The following is an 8463-nucleotide window of genomic DNA, read 5'->3' as shown; positions in this document are numbered from 1 at the left end:
AAACTTAAGCATCTGGAGAGCAAGGCTCCTGACCCCACGGGCAAAAGAGTCATCTGTGGCATTTAAGGTGTGCCAGGGAAGAGATAAAAGCCCGAAAACAAAATTGCCAAGTGCTGGCACTCGCTGACTTCCAAAAGCTGTTGGGTCCCTGTTTTAAATGAGGAAAAGGCCACGGGCTAGCGAATGCCCTGCCAGGCCATCAACAGCCTTGTTAAAAGTGCCGCCTAGAAAAACAAAGAGTCAGCTGACTGCCCCCAGGCACCAAGATGCATGGGTACATCAAGCTAAGACCTCCAACAGAACTAGGCTTGGCTATAGACATGGCAGGGAACCCAGAACGCAGCAGGGAAGCAATCCGTTTCTTTCCTTCTGGACATCAGAGCCATTGACTCAGTCCTGGGAGTTTTGGGATACCACCTCCTTTATTGTCGGGTACAGAGGACAGCCTTACCTGCCTCATCAGACACCACCAATCAATTGTATTTTCAGAGGCATCCCTCTAACACACACATTCTTAGTGGTGCCAAGTTGCCCTGTACCTTTAATGGGGAGGGATCTCCTAGTTAAGGTGGAGCATACCAACCGGTCTTTAAAAACTTTTCGTACCAAGATGTCACAGGAACTTCATCTCGACTGGGTAAGATTATTGCCTCTAGCTCTCCTCAGGCTCAGGGCTCTTCCTAAAAAGCCTCTTTCAATCTCTCCGTTTGAACTAATGTATGGAAGGCCAGTTCTAACACCAGGTCTTTTTTCCAAGCCTCCAACTGTTCCAGATAGCCTGTTAACTCCTCTTTTATGTCACCTAAGGTCTATTCTATGGAGCTCTGCGGACTGTTCGCTGCCTCAGCCGTGTGACAATCCTTGCCCACCTCCAATACACATTGGGGATCAGGTTCTTCTCTTTCCTCCGGGCCAGCGCCCTTTACCCCTTTCCCCTAAGTGTCAGGGACCCTTCAAAGTAATTCCTGTAACCCCCACAGCTGCTAAACTCGAGGGCTTTCCTCACTGGGTCCACCTGTCTCACCTAAAACCTTTTATCTCACCTCCATCCCAGAAAAATCTCTCTTCATATACAGTGAAACAAACAGGGCATCACCCCCTCCTTTCCCAACCAGGGCCACACAGAGCTGGAGGCAAAAAGGACCATCAAAAATATCCAGGTGGTAAGGAATAATGTAATACAACAATTTATCATTGTTCAATACTCAGCAATTGATCACCTGCATTTCCTAAGTGCTAACCTAATAAGGGAAACAGGTGCCTTAAATAAACTACCTCCAGCAAGGCTTGCCTAAGGAAAACAGGTGCCTTAAATGAACTACCTCTAATGAGGCTTGTCTCAGATAGAGATTAAGCAGAGTACTAAGACCAGATCTACCTCAGGTAAATGTCACATGCCTCTATCTGGGCAGGCCAGATCTACCTCAGACAAATGCAAACATCAAAATAAAATAATAATGATTCTTTCTCTCTAAGCTCTTTCTATGTCAACAGTATCTTGTCAAACAGAAGGTCCCCAGCCACAGCACAGGAGATCCCCAACCACAGCACGGATGGACAGCTGCAGAACGAGGGGACGGCAGAACATCATTCCAGGATGTCCACTATCATCCCAGGACTTCACAAGATACCCCTCACCCCCCCCAAGAGTCAACCAACACCCACTATTCAGCTGGAAGCAGTCTTTGAGAGAAACGTCGCCCCCATACCCAGTCAACCACAATTTTTTTCTTTTTTTAAAAAGGAAAGAGTCTGGAATGAAGGGTTCACAACACGCCCCCACGGTTGCATATACCAGGCAGACACTTCCGCCTAGCCAATTCCAGTCAGGATAGGCATTTCCGGGTCAGGGCGTCTCTCGTAATCAGGATACCTGGCAGACCTGGACACCTCCGCCTAGCAAGCTCCAGGTCAAGATAGCCATTTCTGGGTCAAGGCGTCTCGCGTAACCAGGATCCGTGACGTTACATGGCCACGTAAGCGCGCAACGTGACCATGTGATCTACGCACACGCGTGGAGTAGTGACGTGACCTGGCCACGCCCCCAGCCGGTTTTAAAGCAGAGCGCCATGTTCCCGGTTCTCTTCTCCTCTTCCTCTTCTCCACGCACATGTCTCTCCCACAGGCCTGCGCACTCTCTATCCCTTTATCTCTAATAAACTCTTATAAGCGGGGGGGGGGGGGGGGGGGATTCAATCCAGGTTCAGCCTGACTTAGTTAGCTGGTGCTGGGCCAAACGTCTGGAGTCTGGCACCAGATGGTTTATTTTAGCCATATTTAAGCACAGCACAAATGTGGGGGGAAAAACTCTCCTGATAATTAACTCAGTCCCAAGTGTACAATGAACTTAAGGCATGGTTATCTGGAGACCTTTACAAAGTACATATGGCTTCTTCCATAAAGATGGGTTCTGTTGACTCAGAAAAGATGCTCAAGATATAAAGATCTAGGGAGCTAGATTGAGGTAAACCATGCCTGTGGGAGTCTTGCACTAAGATGACACAGAAGTCACTTAGGCTGTTGTAAAATACAAGTGACATCTTCCACAAGGATGGTTTTATGAACTGAGAAACAATGCCCAAGACTTAGGGAGAACAGTCTGAGATAAACAAATACAACATTCTGGGAGATTCAGTTGGTCACCAGGTCATAAACTACATTTTTTCCCAGCATTCCAAGAGGAAGACAGGTAAATGTCTCCTTCCTTTCAAGAGATGCCTGTTTAACTTTTTCCAGCTCCTCCAGTGCTCATCTGTGTACACAAGGACTTTTACCCTCTACAGCCTTGACACTTTGTGAGAGTCAGTCTTGAGAATATAGAGGCCACTAGGGATTGATATGGAATATAGACAGTGGAGTCTTTCCTCTCCTCACCAGTTCCAGTCTTGAGCACTTCCTGTTGCTGAGCTTCTTGTCCCTCTATTTGTCCTTTCCCCTCGGGGACTAAGAAGAGCCATTTGTCCCTTCCTAGGGTCCTATATTCTCCACGAGAATCTGTGGTGATATTTTATTTGTTCTCTAATAAACAAATTGCCTAGAGGTCAGAGGAAAAAGCCCACCACTATATTAAACATAGAGGCCAGGCATTGGTATCACATGCCTTTAATCCTAACATTCGGGAGGCAGAGATTCATCTGGATCTCTTTGAGTTCAAGGCTCACTGGGAACAGAGCCAGGTATGGTGGCACATGCCTTTAATCCCAGCACTAGTTAACCATAGAAGTCTGGAGGTCTGTCCAGACAGACAGGAAGTGATAGAGCTGGGATGCAAGAGGAAAGTGATTTAGCTGAGCCGAGAGGGGAAGTAAGATGGCAGGGCACAGAAAGGTATATAGGCATGAGAAAGTAGCTCTCTCTTGGGTGGAGGATTTCCTAGCAGTATGAATGTGGCTGGCATCTATCTGCTTCTCTGATCTTCCAGCTTTTACCCCTGTATGTGGCTCTGGGTTGTTGTTGTTGTTGTTGTTGTTGTTGTTGTTGTTGTTTTAATTTTTATAAAGAAGACCATTTAGCAATTCATCTTACACCTGGTGCCCCAACATTTGTGGCACAAATTCACAAAAAAAGCTGTTTGCCTGTGGCCTTATGGACCCCCACTCAAGCCTGACCTGCATGCAGCTGGAGTCTCCACACCATGTGAGCTGGAGTCCTTTTGGTTTTTTCTTTCCTGGTGGGTTGTGGGCTCTCTATGGATAGCCATCTCAGGCTGATTATACACTAAGTAGCTGCCTTGAAACCCACTTGGGCTTCTATTGTTCTTTGCTGAGTAGTCAACCTTGTATCTGAATTGTCATTGTCAGCAAATTTCATGAGTAAAGTAAGATTTCTTAAAAGGAGAAATTAGTTAAAAGAGAATTTTTTAACACTTTTACAATTGATGGAATTTAGTCTCTGGTAACACATTAGGAAGTCTAAAAATGGAACAATTAAATGAGAGGATAATTAATGTTGATGGGATTTACATAATGTCAATTATTAATATTATTTGTTTGGTCACTTTTGTTTTATCATTAAGAAGGTTGATTAATTTCAGTGCCAAGATAAAAATTTTAGAAAAACTTGTTAATATAAATCATAGAGAAATCCAAGCCCAGACAGAAGAATTTAAAGGTGAACCTATCTCAGCATTGAATTATATGGTTACCGAGAGACAGCCTAAGGTTTTCAAATTTCCAACCTTAATCTATTCTGTAGCCTTACAGGAACTGCCAAATGTTCAAGGCTGTGTACAAGTTAACTGGACTCCTGTGGGAAATGTTAGATTTGAGGAAATTTAAAGAAGCTATAATCTCATATGGTATGCATTCTCTATTTGTAAAGCAGGTGTTAAACTTGTGGTCAACTTGTAATAGAATTCTCTCTCAAGACTGGAAAGATTTGGTTACAGCAGTCCTAGAGGCTGGAACCCAGTTACAATGGAGAACCTGGTGGAAAGAGGAGGTGAAGACTATAGAACAACAATGTAGGGCTAGAGGTGCAGAAATTTCCCAACATCAACTTCTTGGAGAAGACAATTATACTGATATACAAAGACAATCTTTATATGATGGCCATACCCTAGTTCTACCATATAGAAGCCTTAAATGCTCGAGACAGAATTTAAAAAGTAGGAAAGAGCCAGGCGGTGGTAGCGCAGGCCTTTAATCCCAGCACTCAGGAGGCAGAGCCAGGCGGATCTCTGTGAGTTCAAGGCCAGCCTGGGCTACCAAGTGAGTTCCAGGAAAGGCGCAAAGCTACACAGAGAAACCCTGTCTCGAAAAACCAAAAAATAAATAAAAAAAATAAAAAATAAAAAGTAGGAAAGAAAATTGAGTGACTTATAAAAGTTGTACAGGGCCCAAAAGAAACTTTCACAGATTTCTTACAAAGGCTGTCTTCAGCAGTAAATAGAATGATACCAAATTCAGAAGCGAGGCAGATAATAATTGAATCTCTGGATTTTGAAAATGCTAATGCAGGATGCAAAAGTATAATAAGGTTGTTAAAGGCAAGATCAGCACCCTTGGAGGAATGGATCCAAGATACAATTAATATTGAATCTCATGACAATGATGATACTTGGATAGGAGAGGTGCTTTCCAGAGGTTTGAAGAAATATAATAATGTCAGATGCTTTAATTGCAGTAAACAAGGTCACCTAAAAAGGGACTGTAAACAGGGCATTCCTAGAAACAATGTTTCTTCAAGGAACAATGGCAACAGAAGCCCCTCCCTTCTGGATTATGTAGAAAGTGTGGTAAAGGCAAACAATGGACTAATGTAGATCAACAAGGGACATACAAGATAATCCTTTGTCTTTGCCATCAGGAAACTCCCTGAGGGGCCTTTCACAGACCCCCCTTGGAAAATTCAGTTCAGTCCTTTCCTGCCATCATAAAATAAACCCCTTCCCAGAGCAATTAAATAACCAAATGCCTATTGTAAAAAACCATACTGCTCAGAGTGATAGGACAACTAAAGCAGAGAGAACAGAAAATTCAGGAGCAACCATAAAGCATTTTTTGGAAAATATAAATGAACAAAGACCAAAATTAAAAATATGAATAAATGATATTCTCTTGGAAGGTCCTATAGACACAGGTGTGGATGTACCAATAATTGCACCAGAATCTTGGCATCCAAATTGTCCTATTCAGGATGTGAATGTTTAGCTGTTAGGGACTGGAACATGATCTCAACAGAGTGAGTGAAACATAGTGCAATATGGGTTGATTGTTTAGAGCCAGAAGGACATAGAGGAAAATTAAAGCCACATGTGGCTAATATAGCTATGAATTTATGAGGATGTGATTTGTTGCAACAATGGAATAACCAGATTAACATTCCTCTGACCTCAGAAAGAAACCATGAACTGACATATGTTTCTGAGAAAAATATTAGAAGGTATTATAAAGAACAGTCACCAACCATCCAGATTGTACAAGAACAGGGCACAGGAGCTGCTGATCTTTAATAGACTCCAACAGCTCTACCTTTAAAATAGTTAACAGACAAACCTGTATGGGTTCAGCAATGGCCTTTAACAACAGAGAAACTGCAGGCTTTAGAAGAGCTGGTACAAGAGCAATTAAATGCTCAGCATATTGAAGAATCAACCAGCCCTTAAAATTCTCCTGTATTTGTTATTAAAAACAAATCTGGTAAGTGGAGAATGGTAACAGACCTTAGAGCAATTAACAAAGTAATTCAGCCAATGGGCTTTCTACAATCTGGAATTCGTTTGCCTACTCTATTACCTAAAGGATGGCCTCTTATAGATACCGATTTAAAAGACTGTTTCTTTTAAATACCCTTACAAGAAAAAGACAGAGAAAGATTTGCCTTCATGATGCCTACTTTTAATAATTCTCAACTGTGGAATGACTCATGCCTAACAAGCTTAAGGCTCAGCCAAGTAAAAAAGATACTTTCTGAGAGCCAACCTGGGTCTGCCTAAGGGCCTTAGCAACAGCAGCTGAAACATGATCTGGAGATGACCTGGACCAATGAGAGACAGCCATGTCACACCAACAGATGCATATTCATCAGACCTCCCCCCAGGGAGGGGCCAAGGGTATATAAGGCTTGCCTCTAACTGAATAAACTGAGCTTGTTGTTTCGACCTTCTCCTGGAGCCTGTCTGTGTCATTGACTCTGTACCTACTTGGCCCCCTCCCCCAAAGGGAACAACAACAAAGGGCCCTGCAACATCTCGTGCCAAAACCCAGAAAATCTGGTACTTGAACAGGGTCTGATTGTCTCCCTTTAGTCATGTGTGGCACTGGTTGAACAGCCCCCTTGAGCAGTGTATTTTGGTGAGTAGGCCCCTCTATGTTGTGTGATTTCAGTCCCTTTAGCACGTCAATACTGGGAACCCCACTTTCTTCTTTTGTTTGTCTTGTCTGTGAGTCTGTCGGCATGGTAGGGTGGCACATACTTTTGTATAGGCTTGCCTAGTGTTTCCATTTAAAGGCTGGTCCCTCAGGAAACAGTCACTGTTGTTTATCCCACCTTCTAACACTATGAGAAATTTCTTCCCTCACCATATAGAGGCCCCTACTGGAGCCCTTGAGTCCCTCCTAACCAGCCAGGGGCTCTGGGCTACAACATCAGAAATAGAAAGGTTTTGGGTAGAGGCTGTGGAGCTTGCTCCATGGATCTCTTCAGAGAACATATGAGAACCTGATCTTTGGATAAGAGTTCTGTTCCTGGCCAGAAAAAGGAAAGTGGCCTCCAATTGTTTTTTTATGCCCATTCTGCTGACTATAATTGCTGGCCTAAAGTCATCCTCTACTGAAAAGGTCATTAAGGCCGACAAAAATATGGTGATGTTTTATTTGTACTGAAATGTGATTTGATTTGTATGTTAATAAATAAAGTTGCCTGGGGATCAGAACTAATAGTAAGCCATAGCAGAGCTGGGCATTCGTGGTGCATGCCTTTAATCCCAGCACTTGGTAGGCAGAGCTAGGTAGATCTCTGTGTGATCAAGGATACAGCCAGCATTGGAGACACACCTTTAATCTCAATACCAACCATAGAAGACCTGGAGGTGTGTATAGACAGGCAGTGACGAGGCAGTTATGCAGTTGGGTTTGCAACCAATAAGAAAGACAGAACAGAAAGTCTATATAAAGACAAACACACAGGAAGTAGGTCTCTCTTGGCTGAAGAGGATCGCTGAAGCAGGAAGTTTAAGGCTCTTAGCTCTGACCTCTTGGGCTTTTATCTTTACATTGGCCCTGTGTTTCTTATTTAATAAGACGGTTACTTCTACATTTAGCGCCCAACGTGACAAGAATCCATTAAAAACTGCTTAACTTGGCTTGGTGGCAGGAGCGGTTTCCTGCCTGGGAGGCCGGCTCCCTAGCTCCGGCCCGGATCCCTAGCTCCGGCCCAGGTCGGCTTGGTCTCAGGCTAGACTGACCGTAGCCCCAAGTGGTTAGCTGCAGCTGGAGCTACTTGCTTAAAGCCGGTGCTACAAACAACTCAGGCCTGCCCTGCCTGTAAAGCCAACGCACGTGGATGGAGCTTAAGGAAGCCAGAGCCAAGGCTTGACTCAGCTCAAGCGGGAACACGTGGCTGACTTAAGCTTTTAGCCAGAACTTGTGGCTACGCTTTCTTGTGCGCTCGCTCTCTCTCTCTCTCTCTCTCTCTCTCTCTCTCTCTCTCTCTCTCTCTTCACACCTCGGACACTAGGTGGCTGTTTTAAAATGCCCTGGATTTCTACTGTTCTATGCAGACTTAGTAAGTCAATTAAGATATCAGATATTTTAAAGGAAACTATTTAAAAGAGAAATTTTTTTCCACATTAAAAAAAATTGTTTTTATGTGTACATTGGAAGAAAATTGGGCTTTGTTTGAAATTTTAGGCAGTCTGATAATGGAACAACTATAAGAGAAGATTAATGTTGATCGAAATATGCAGTTTATTACTTTTCTTATCCTCATTTTACTATTTAAAAAGATAGTCAATTTAAGTGC

Source organism: Peromyscus leucopus, chromosome 1 (assembly GCF_004664715.2).
Source record: "Peromyscus leucopus breed LL Stock chromosome 1, UCI_PerLeu_2.1, whole genome shotgun sequence".
Taxonomy (NCBI): domain Eukaryota; kingdom Metazoa; phylum Chordata; class Mammalia; order Rodentia; family Cricetidae; genus Peromyscus; species Peromyscus leucopus.
Note: the sequence above shows the minus strand (reverse complement) of the source record.